This window comes from Chlamydotis macqueenii, chromosome 4 (genome assembly GCF_036417535.1).
Source record: "Chlamydotis macqueenii isolate bChlMac1 chromosome 4, bChlMac1.mat, whole genome shotgun sequence".
Classification (NCBI taxonomy): Eukaryota; Metazoa; Chordata; class Aves; order Otidiformes; family Otididae; genus Chlamydotis; species Chlamydotis macqueenii.
In genome coordinates this window covers 27,311,798-27,323,532 of record NC_141559.1, presented here as the reverse complement: position 1 = coordinate 27,323,532, position 11,735 = coordinate 27,311,798, and positions in this window count along the sequence as shown.

The following is an 11,735-nucleotide window of genomic DNA, read 5'->3' as shown; positions in this document are numbered from 1 at the left end:
GGACTACCTGCAGCAGGTAATTAGATGAAGCTGTTGGTTTAGATGTCTGCGTGTTGGTAGGAAAGTACAGTGTATCAGCTGGTCTAACTCAGTCTCTCTGGTACCATTTTGGTGAGGGGTGCTGACAACTGCAGTGTTTTACCTCAAGTCCTAGGTTGAGAATCATATTTTGCTAAGTCATTAAAGCTCTTCCTGCAAAGTCCTGCTACTTTTTCCATGTATAGAAGCTATATTAGTGTTCAGTCATATTTCTCAAGAAGAAAACAATACATCTAGCTAATCACACATATTCACTTTCTATTATACCTTGCTTCCCTTTAATTATAAATTTTTCTCCCTCTGCAATAAATTGATCCTTTTGTCTTTTTCCTTTTCAGTTTTCCTGATTCCAGACCTCTCACTAAGCTTGATCTGCTGCTTCTGCTGGGCCACCTAAACTATGCCATGCGTGTTATACCTCAGGGTAGATCATTAATTCCTACCTCTTTGATTTAGCTGCAGTCTCAGTCAGATTCCTGCATCATTTTATCTCCCTCGATCTTTTCTGCCAGTTTGAAACTCAGCTTTGGTTCTGCCTCCTTAAACATCAGAAGAAAGTACATTTCTTTTACTTTGACCTCATTTTTTCACCTGGCAACACTTGGCTTTTTTACTGATGTCTCCCCAAATAATGTTTTTTTCCATTTAGTACTAAGGATAGCGTTTCCAGGTTTCAGCAAAAGCAGCTATTTGCGTTCCTATCATGTTCACAGTCATCCTTTGCGTCTGCCTGTGCAATTCTGAGTTCAGTGCCAAAACAATTTGGGAATTTGTATTAGAGCTAGAAAGCCTTTCTACTATCTTGATAGCTTAGCTGTATTTGCTGTTACAGTATTAATACGGGCCAGTCAATTCTGCACTCCTCAGTACATTTTCTGTGTTCTCTCTTGTGCTCTGGATCACCGTTGGCCACTGGTTTCTAATCAAACATGTTTATATGCAATGATACACTCATCAGATAGCTGGTAAAATTTCTGTTACTAGGCAAAAATTCAGATCTTTAACTTCCAGGCTAAACCTACGGTTCAACCATTTTCGTATTTAAGTCAACACTAACTTCCTTCATATTTTACTTATTTAATCGAAGTTCACATTCATACTCTGCTCAGAGTCACGTCCAATACTCTACAACATTAGCAGTCCTTTCAGCAAAGTTAGGGTAAAGTATCTTTCTTTTATCAAATACTGCCATCAAAGCCTAATTGTTAATGCTCTTCAGCTTAGATGGTCCACAATTGCTTGTCTCAGTAGTTTTAGCTCAGTGTAATGCTCAACAACCTACCACATCCACTGCAGATTCATCAAAAAAAAAGCATCTGATTTAACAAAAGCGGAAGCTGGCCTGGCAACCCTGGAGATCAAAGCACACTAATGTATTTACAGGAGCTGAACATGCAACCATACAATCTTCTATCATATTTAACTGTGTAATGTGTATCACTTTTTATGCCGGGAGGTGACCTTTACACATCGGTCCTTCAGTTCCAGTACCCATTTAGTCTTTCTGAGTCCATAAAGCAGATGACATGCTAGCTCTGGTTACGATTTTGCTTCGTTTTGTACATATCTATTCATCTTCAACTCTTATCAAGGCACCCAAGCCACATCAAATTGTATTGATCTTCAGTTACTACTAAATGGAGCCACCACAATATTGATTTCCTACATCTCCACAACCACCATCTATTTTTTAAATGAATATATAGATCAGAATCACTTTCTCTAATAAAAACCCATGACTGTGTCTACTACATTACAGGGATGACTTAGGAGCTCATTTTCATGGAAGCACTTTGCAACCCTCATCACTACAGGCTGTAGACATCTGTGCATGGGAAGATTTCCTTCTCCTTGAAGAGTGTGCCTTCTGAGTATCAGATGGGCTTCAGTGCATGGACAAAACAAACCGTGACAGGGGACAAGAGGTGACAGAACCAAAAGGGTTTAGTAGAAAAGCAAAAGTCTCAGCTTGCCATTTTGTCTCACCAAAGCCAAAGAGGAGCAGTTCAGAGGCTTCATGGCAGAGGACTTTTAGGGAGAAAGGTATAGGGAAATGAAGCACTACTTCGTTGTTTTGATTGGGTGAGATGGTATTTGCCAGAGCAGGCGGTAGGAAGGTTATCACGGATGTCATTGCCAGCACAGAGCAGGCAGGAGTTAACTAGTTTGTAGTGCGTGTGGTTCTGACAGATGGGGTGACATCTAGCCTGTAGGAAACTTTTCCTATTCTGCCTCCCTTTCTGTCCCTGATACTTCTTCCTCAGTGTGCTCAGTCGTGCCCTGATCATCAGCGCTCACAACCCCAGCCGAACAGGCATTCTGGCTCATGGGAGAACGTCCCCTGTATTATCTTGGGCTTTGCATTAGTGTAATGCACTAAGAGCTTTTATGTTATTTATTTTGGCTAGATAGTGGGCGTGGATTAACAGTGCGTAATACTGATTTACTCCAAGGCTGTTGTGTGATCTCTCACTTTACAATCCAGCCACTGGCTGGAAATTCCCAAAGGCCTTGCACCCCACGCAGCTGGAACTAGATTGTCAGAAGATTTCTGCTCCTATGTAAGCACCTAAATATATGTCAAGGTTTTCCAGGAGCCCTGTATGTTGAGTGCTTCGTGGACTGGCACTATGGGATTGGCTCTTGACAACCGAGCCCTGTGAAGTGGGGATTGTGCTATTTAGCATTTGTGATGCTTTTTCAGACAAGATTTAAAATCATTCCCAGTATTTTCAGTCATTAGAGATCATCAAGAGCTATGTGCCACACAATAATTACATGTCTGCCTGCCCCTCTCTCTCTCTGCGACTCTTTCGAGAGAAGGTACTGCTGTCCTAACAGAGACTGGCCCATTCATCTGCGATGCTGAATCCCTACGGTTCATAAATGGCTCACCAGAGGCAGTGGGGAAGACTGGATCTGTAACATAGCTGGCACAGGTGGAAATGGCTTCATTTCCACAACTCATGTTTCACTTTGGGATCCATGCTAGTGAACGATGCTGGGTTTGTATAGGCTATTATTTGTGCCATGATGTCAGCTGCATTGTTCAAATGAATTCAAATAAATTAGTCTTTCTAAGACTTGAACCAATTCCTGAATTACTACATGAATTATTAAGTAATCTGCACTCAAACTTTTTACAGTATTGCCTGGTTTATAGTTTGGTAGGAAGGGTTTCATGATGAAGAAATGCCACATTAATTTTAAATTTAATAGTGATATTTCATTGCTTCTAAAATTCTTCATACTGTCTCATTTCTTGTAGCCGAATGGCTAAGTCATGTTTTTATCTGACAAGATGACATGTTCGAAGAGCTTTGGCAAAGCTTGCATGAAAAACTTGTATGAAAAATAGGATGTTGAGTAGCACTTCCCAAATGTGGAAGAGATATAGCGGAGTGTTTTAGAAGGCAATTAATTATGGAATAATTGCTGCAAACTGTGGTAGTAATTAATGACTGAGTAATATGCAGCATTCAGAAGTGAACAGCAGTTAGCAAACGCTATGTATTGTTTTGTGACTGTAATACAAGAAACAGTCCTGTACCCATTTATTGACTATGGGTATTAACGGATTCCCCTAGTTAATGATGTGCCTTGTGCTTATATTCTCCAGTTCTAATCCGAAATGTGACTACATTAAGAAAACATAGCACTTTCTTGCAGGCATTCACAGGAGAGAGAAGCAAGTTTCCATAAGAGTTTGCTTGGGTTGAGAAATCAGCTGTGAATAATTCAGGGAAGACAGTTGCAGGACCACACTGGCCCAGAGAAATTAAGACTTTACTGCACATCAGGAAATATACTGCATGATATAACTGGAGGGCGGAGGTGGCTTTCCTCTTACCTATTCCCTGGGAGGTAAGGAGGACCGGACCCTACGGTGCAGTTTCTCTAGCATTATAATATACCCTTTAAGCTTTGTGAAGCAGCTCATGCACAGCCCTGAGAACAGGATGAGTGTGACCTGTTCGCTCAGCATATCGTGAGAAAGGTCTCCCCAGCTTCTGTACAGATCTCTGATCCGGTGCTGAATAAACTTTTTCAATTTGTGCATTATCAATGAAATTTTCTGCTAGCTTGTTCAATCAGTCCCACCAGCCAAAACCTACTGATGACATCACTGACCTGCAAGATGTGTTTTAGTACATCTCCATCAGCTCCTTCTGGTTTTAGATCATCGGAAAGACCTTCAGGGAAAGGATCATTTCTACCACTATGTTTGTACAGCACTTAGGACAGGAGGCAACCAATATTAATTGGCAAGTCTATGAAATAGTTTACTTCATCTTAAAAAAAAAAAAAGAAGAAAATAAAAGATAGTGATGAAAAAAAAAAGAGAGAGATGTGACTATCAGAGCCCAGCCAAATTTGGAGAACTGGACAAGGAAAAGTAGCATTTTAACTTCCAAATGGAAGAAAGCTGACTGTTTACTTCATTAGCAATGCATACAAGAAAGTCAGAGAACATTTTATATAGAGTGTCACTATACTTTAAAACTCAAGGTTGTTTTAGCATTGCCCTTTGAAGATCAGAAGGAGAATCAGCTTATCGAAATGCATTAAGACTGGTGGTTTTCCATTAACCACTTCCACTAGGATGAAAAAATTAACTGAGAAAAGGAAGCCTTTTGTAAGGAAATTTACACCAGCTATCCAGGGCATATGCCAGTCCACTGGAGAATGTTTAGGTATGTTCAAACTGAAAAAAAGTTGAAAAACACTGCTAGGACAGTGGATCTATTCCCCCAGAAAGGCATACAGAGATCTTTAAATGCACTAAATATTGTTAATGCTTACTTTTTTAAGCTTTAAAGTGCTTAGAAAGACCATGAGCAAAATTTTTGGGTCCTGACTTCGATGTCTTGTCTCAGATACCCTATTTTCCAAACTGAGAGCAGAATGTGGCCAGCAGTAGCGAGGATTTCTGCTCTCTGACTGCTCTGGGGGAGGTAGTGTCTTCTTCCTGTCTTCTGTAATGTGTCGTGGCCTTGTTGTCCTGACAAGAATGCAACCTTACTACAAAAATAATTTAAGACTTGAATGACTGACTCTTGAAGAAGGTGCTCAAGTCACAGCAGTCTTCCAGGCAACAAGCTGCCTTCCCGAGGGCACTTGTGTTTTAGTCTTGTTTCAGCCTAGCAGCCTTAGGATTGGACAGACAGCACGTGGCACCCCACTCTACATTGAAAAGGGCCCAATTTTCAGATATGAAGAAGGTGCAACAGTTCCACTGAAGTCAATCAAATATACGGGTGCTTGCCACTCTGGATGGACATTTTTATGTGTCTGAATCTAGTTAGTTGGACTTTTTAAGACACACTGATCAAGTTTGTGTGTGCACCGTTCAAAGAAAAAACATGTGATTCAGGCAGTATTGTAAAAGTACTTGCAAGATGACCACTAATGAATTTAAGCTCCCACATGTTCATTTTTCTTATCTTGGGCATATTAGCAGTCTTGGCAGGAGATGCCAACCTGAACCCAAAAGAAGGCTCATCTTTCCCCACAATTTCTTCTTAACTTAAACAGCAGAAGTATAAAATATGAATAATTGATGGGCTGAGATCGATCTGTCACAAGGGCATAACAAATTTATTGCTTATTTCTGAAAAAAAAAAAAAAAGAAAAAAACATCCCCCCACCACCTCAAAACAACAATAACAACAACAAAACCAGGCTACTTTTATAGATGCCTAAACCGATTTTTATTTTGTCAAAGAAGAAAAAAGACAAACGCAGAATGTATGTCAAAACAACCATGGGACTGCATTTCTTTTTCCTCACTTTCTTACAGAAAGGATAGTGTTAAACTGCCATCCACTAAAAGCAGCTATTTTATGCTGAGGTCTCCAAGTCAGTGAATTTACATTTCGTAAGAACACCCTGAGGGGCTTTCAGCTACTTTGCTTAAAAGGTAGACAGATACACTTACAGCAGCGCATGCAGAGCTCCATGTGCTAACATGGCCACGTAGCTGCAGATTCGCTTTCTGGCACATGTGTGCTAGGGGTGACTTAGTTCTAAGCAGGTAATGCATCAGGACACTTTTATGTGTTGGCTGGGAATACAGTTCAGTAAGGAATGTGACTGTAATTACCAGTAACGAGGGTATAAATTTCTGATCCCTGCTTTGTTGGCTGAATTTTGCTAGTGTTTCTAAGCATTTACATTTTACAATTGCCTTATTTATAGCCTGAAATTTGGTACACTAGTTTTTCATGCATGTGAAATGCTTTTTATTGCACATGGTAGGAAACTACTGCCTTCACAAACTAGCCTTTCATAAAAATATTATAACCAATTTTGTTTAAAATATTTTAATGATGTAATAACAGATCATTGAAGATTTTTAGTCAGAACACATTAATCCCATAGATCTTCTTTTTCTTTTTTTCCTAATAAATAAAAACCTTCATTGTGTTCAAATTGATACTGTTGCTACATAGAAATAATTTGCAAATAAAGAAAATTCTCTCACATATTATCCCCTCAAACTGGGTCATATCTGCTATGTGGACTTAGAATAGGAAATCTGGCACATTAGTCCACTCATAGCTCCAACCACCCAACGTGCAAGACAGCAGTTTTTCATCTCCATTCCAAAGCCACTCAAGCAACTTGCCTGTGCAAATCATTTCATCCACTTCATCACACGGGTCGAGTGAACAGGTTTTGGGGCTAGCCTGTCATTCCCAGCGTGACATTTGGAAACGTGCATTTCTTTGACGGTCGAGCTTTCCAAGATTAGACGCTTGGAGGGTCTGCATGTTGTTAGGCTTGGACATATAGACACAGAATAAAGTTCTCCTACAAGTATTGTAATTGTGAACTAGTATCTAAATTATTATATTACTCCCCTCCACATGGAAAAGTGTCTGGGGCAAAACTCATCCTAATTCTCTGTTTTTTTTCAGCAGCCATCATACTTGCACCACAGTCCCAGGACTAGGCTGCCCAGTCACTGCTGTAATAATACATTCCAAAGCTGCTCCCTTCTGCAGCTAGAGCAATGCCTGTCTTCAACAATATTTAATATCATTTTAAGAACAGCTCAAGTCGACTGAAGTCAATGCTTTAAGGGGTCACCTTGCCTCACTAGTCAAGTCCTAAATCAAAGTAGCAAATTAATAGGTACCTTTGGTGTTGACTCTGCTTTCCTCGGCGATGAATCAGGCCCTTTGTTGACTCTCTGTTTTCTAAGCCTGAAGACAAAATTTCCAGGCCCTATTTTGATTTTAGCTCTTGACTTCAGTAGAGGTGCACCAGATTTATACACACATCAGGGAGAGCAGAGTTTGCCTCTTAATATTGTTCTCAGAAAACAACTTCATTCGGAATGTCTAAAGGTAAGTCTTTGATTCTGTGTTTAAGTGGTTTATCATGAAGATGTCAGCAATACTTGACCTTCTTGGAAATACTTCCTGCAGGATAGGCTGTCGTTGGCCACGAAGGGTCCTGAGGGAGGAAGAGGAGGAAAAAGCAGAGCTCACAGCTCCTGTATAAGCTGTCCATGGAGCAGCCTCTTAGAACAGCAGGGCCCAAGAAGAGCCTGCTTGTCTCTTCCTACCTGCTTTAAAGAACAAATGGCACAAAATGAGGCAAGGAGGAAGTCAACCACAGTCCTGCTGCCTTTGATACATAATGGAGTAAGAGTACAAGACTGTGTTCCTGACCTGAAAACACGGGTGAAAGCACAATTATGCATTGTTAGTTATAACGTTATTTTCATTAGCATACTACACAACTCAAACATAGCAGCAGCCAGGATCTGGCATTGACTTCAACACTCTCTTTCCTGTCTTCAAAATGAAGCTAACTGTTGGCTTTTACTACAGACATCATAATAGCAGCTACTTCTCATAGAAGAGCCAGCACCATTTTCAAACCGTGGAGAAGAGCACGTGAGCACAAATGAAGATTCCCCTTGGTAGGCAAGATTTCCCGCACTGCTCACCCAAACACACCACTGCTCCACCCTGAACACTACTAAAGTCTGCGTATGAACTATGCGTGACTGGATCTAGCATCTGCTGGACTACAGCCAGTTTCAATTTGGGTCCATCTGACTGTCATAGTTCAGCCCCGATTGAGACCAGACTATGCAGTCTCTCTCTCACTTCCCCCACCCTCCGAGAGAATAGGGAGAGATGATATAAGAAAAATGGCTCGAGGTTTGAGATAAGGAGGGGGAGAAATCCTTAAAGTTACCATCACAGGCAAAACAGACTTGACTTGGGGAAAACTATTCATCTATTACTAAAACTAGCATGATAATGAGACAGGGAACAAAATAACCTCCCCCCACCCCTCCCTCTTCCCAGGCTTAACATTATCTCTACCACCTTCCCCCCCTGAGCAGCACAGGGGGGAAGAGGGAATGGGGGTTGCGGTCAGTTCATCACGCGATGTTTTACGCTGCTGCAGGGCTCCCCGACTACGACAGTCCTTCACGAAACTGCTCCGGCCTGGGTCATCTCTTCCACGGGGTGCAGTCCCTCCAGAACAGCTGCCCCAGCGGGCCCTCCATGGGCCACAGCCGCCTTCAGGCATCCACCTCCCCTGGTGTGGGGTCCTTCACGGGCTCCAAGTGGATCTCTGCTCCTCCGTGGACCTCCATGGGCTGCAGGGGGACAACCTGCTCCACCATGGTCATCACCACAGGCTGCAGGGGAATCTTGGTCAGGAGCCACATTACTCCTCCCCCTCATTCTGAACTGACCTTGGCGTCTGCAGCTGTTCCTCTCACAAGAAAAGTTCCTCACAACAGGCTGGAAGACACCTCTCAGAATCTCTTCACATCATCCAGCTCATCTCCTCTCCACTTCTTGCAGCCAGGCTGGGCTGAGTTGCACCCAGTCGGCCGCCCGGCGAGAGGCCAGAGGGTGAGGCCTGCAAGGCCCATGAGGCATGCACCTCCCTCTCTGTGCCTCTGCCCCCGCTCAGCTTCTTCACATCTTCTCTTCTCCCTTTTTTTTTTTTTTTTTCCTGTTTTCCCCTTCTTAAATACGTTATCGCAAAGGCGTTATCATGGAACATTCTGCTACCAATTGGCTCAGCCTTGGCCAGCAGCGGGTCCGCCCTAGGCCCAGCCGAGTCCATGGAACAAAGGGGAGCAACTTCTAGCAGTTTCCTACAGAAGCTGCCACCTTAGGCCCCCCCTCACTAAACAAAACCACAACACTGACAGACAATGTACCTGAGAAGTAATGTCAGGAATAGAACAGTTTTGTTTCAGAGACAGGAGGGAAAGCCTAGTTTCAGAGCTGACTGTCATTCCAGTGTTGAATGGAAATGTTTTCAAAAGCGAAAAAATTAAGAGGGACATTTGGACATAATTTGGACAAAATTTGGATTCCATGACTCTACGATTCTATATCTACCACAGGACTGCTAATAGCCAAATGGCCAACGTACTTGTTCACAAGTGTAAAAGCTGAATTTAAATTCATTGTCCTACCTTTATCCCTATGGGAATTTGGCCTTTTCCCCTGTGGTGGATACCAAGAATCTAACCACTGGCCTGCAGACTAACTCTTTGGACTGGAGAATGGTGAACCGTTCACACAATAAAATACCTCTGACAAGGCTGAGAGAAAGTGGGAGAGGCAGGCAGATAGGCAGACATGCAGTATAAATCATCTCTGCACCCAGGCTGGACAGTACATGGGGTCACCAGTGCCCCAGGTGGTCACTGTTTCCCAGGTAGTCATTCTCTCTTCTTTTTGTTTCCTAAGAATTCCAGCCTGGCCTTGAGAAATTTTCCCTGATAAATTTTCATTGAAACCAACACACTTCAATGAAACATTTTGTATTTTTGTAAAATGCTGTATTTTGACAGAATAATGTTTTCTAGAAGTTTTTTTTTTTTCAAACAATTGTCATGACAAGCTCTAATGGATGCTAGGGGTGTTTTTGACAATCCAGGTAACAGAGAGAAACATCAGCTCCAAAGCAACATAAAGTCTTAGTGCCCGATTCTGGAAGAGCCCATTGACAGCGTGACTGCCAGCCTCAGTAAAACACCTCAGATGATTACTCTGCCATTCTTATCACATAATAACAGGGAGTTTGGGTCAAAACATACCACCTTTCTGTGCTATCACAGTACCTTTAAAAGGCAAAATCTCATTCTCAAAATATTTCACCCAAGATATAATGTAAAACTGATACAACACATAGAGCACTAACGTTCCTGACCAGATGGACTACTCAGAGATACCACATCCTAGTGATAATAGATTTCCGTGGTACCAGTAGCTGTGTTCCCCTGAAACCTAAGCCACAAGTCTGAGGAAGTTTAGAAGGGACGACCTTTCATGCAGTAAAGAACTTCTCAATGTAATAGTGGAAACAGAAATCCTTTGTTTTCCTCAAATCTCAAGACAGCAGCTTTTCATCCTATGTTCAATCAGGGCTCAGCAGAAATATTTAAAAGGAGAGAAGAAAGGCTTTGTTTTTACATGGCCCTAAAGCTACTTCTCCCTCCTCCTCCTGCCCTGTACTTCTGACAGACTTTTAGGCTCCAGAACATCAAGCAAACTTTATTAGACTTGGATTCACCACGATTTTATAGGCAGGTGTCTACATTTAGAAAAACTTACTGCGTGCAACTTTGTACATTTAAGCAGATATGACCTTCTTCAAAAGTCGTATTATTGTCTTATGCTTGATTTCCATGTGGTTTACAGCAGATCAAAGTGTAATTTGCAATATTCTGAGCAATTTTTTAAAGGGGACGAAACAGCCGTATACAGGCTTCCCTGGATTTCAAGTTGACTTTTGATTAGCTTTTTGTGCAGGTATTCCAGGTGTTGCCATTAGTTAGACATTCTGATTCTTGCTTTCTAATTATATGGTCCACAATTACTATTACCTTCCATTTCATTTTTGACATGACATGATCTATTTGTAGATATATTTTGGGTACTCCAGGAACTAGAGCTCCAGCTAGGTACGATGCGACACAAATTGCGTGTTGCAAATTACATGTTCAGGTCTCAGGAGCACAGCTTCATTCATCAGCCTCCCAGGGGGGCTGGGAAGCATAACAGCGACAGTCACTTACCTGCTTGGTGTGAAAAAGGTATTGAGGCAGCTGGTTCTCTTCTGCAACTAAACGGGGTGGAAGGATGCAGCCTATGATTTGATGGGGCTGGCTGCTGCTGGGGAAGAAGGACACAGGACTCCTGGAGAAGGCCCTTTAGCTGGAAAAAAAGGAAAAGCCAATTCTTCCAACCTCAGAGTTGAGCCAAGTAGTAGAAGACAACTGGACCCTCATGAGTCTTTCTGGCTGCAGTGGTGACAGGCTGGAGCAGGAGAATGGGCAGGCAGTGGCGTGGATACCTTGCCTACCTATGGTTCCAGTGTGAGTCAGCCACACAGAGACAACTTGCAATGTCATTTCCACATTCAAAGTACTTCCTTCCTCGGGAATCCTAAGCAAACACAATATGCTGAAATCTCAGGGAATTTTGCTTGTTATTTTGGCCTCTAAAGAGTGTTAGATCTTGAGGCAAAATGGTGCTACTGCTTACATAGGCCCCTAGCCACCTTCATAAAACCAAACTACCGAAGAAGCAGCATGTCTTCCCATGTGGGAAAGAAACAGCAAGTGCTGGGCAAAAGTACAGCCATGTAGTATGCTTGCACTTTAACATAAATCCCAATATTTAGTACCCTGTAGGCAATAA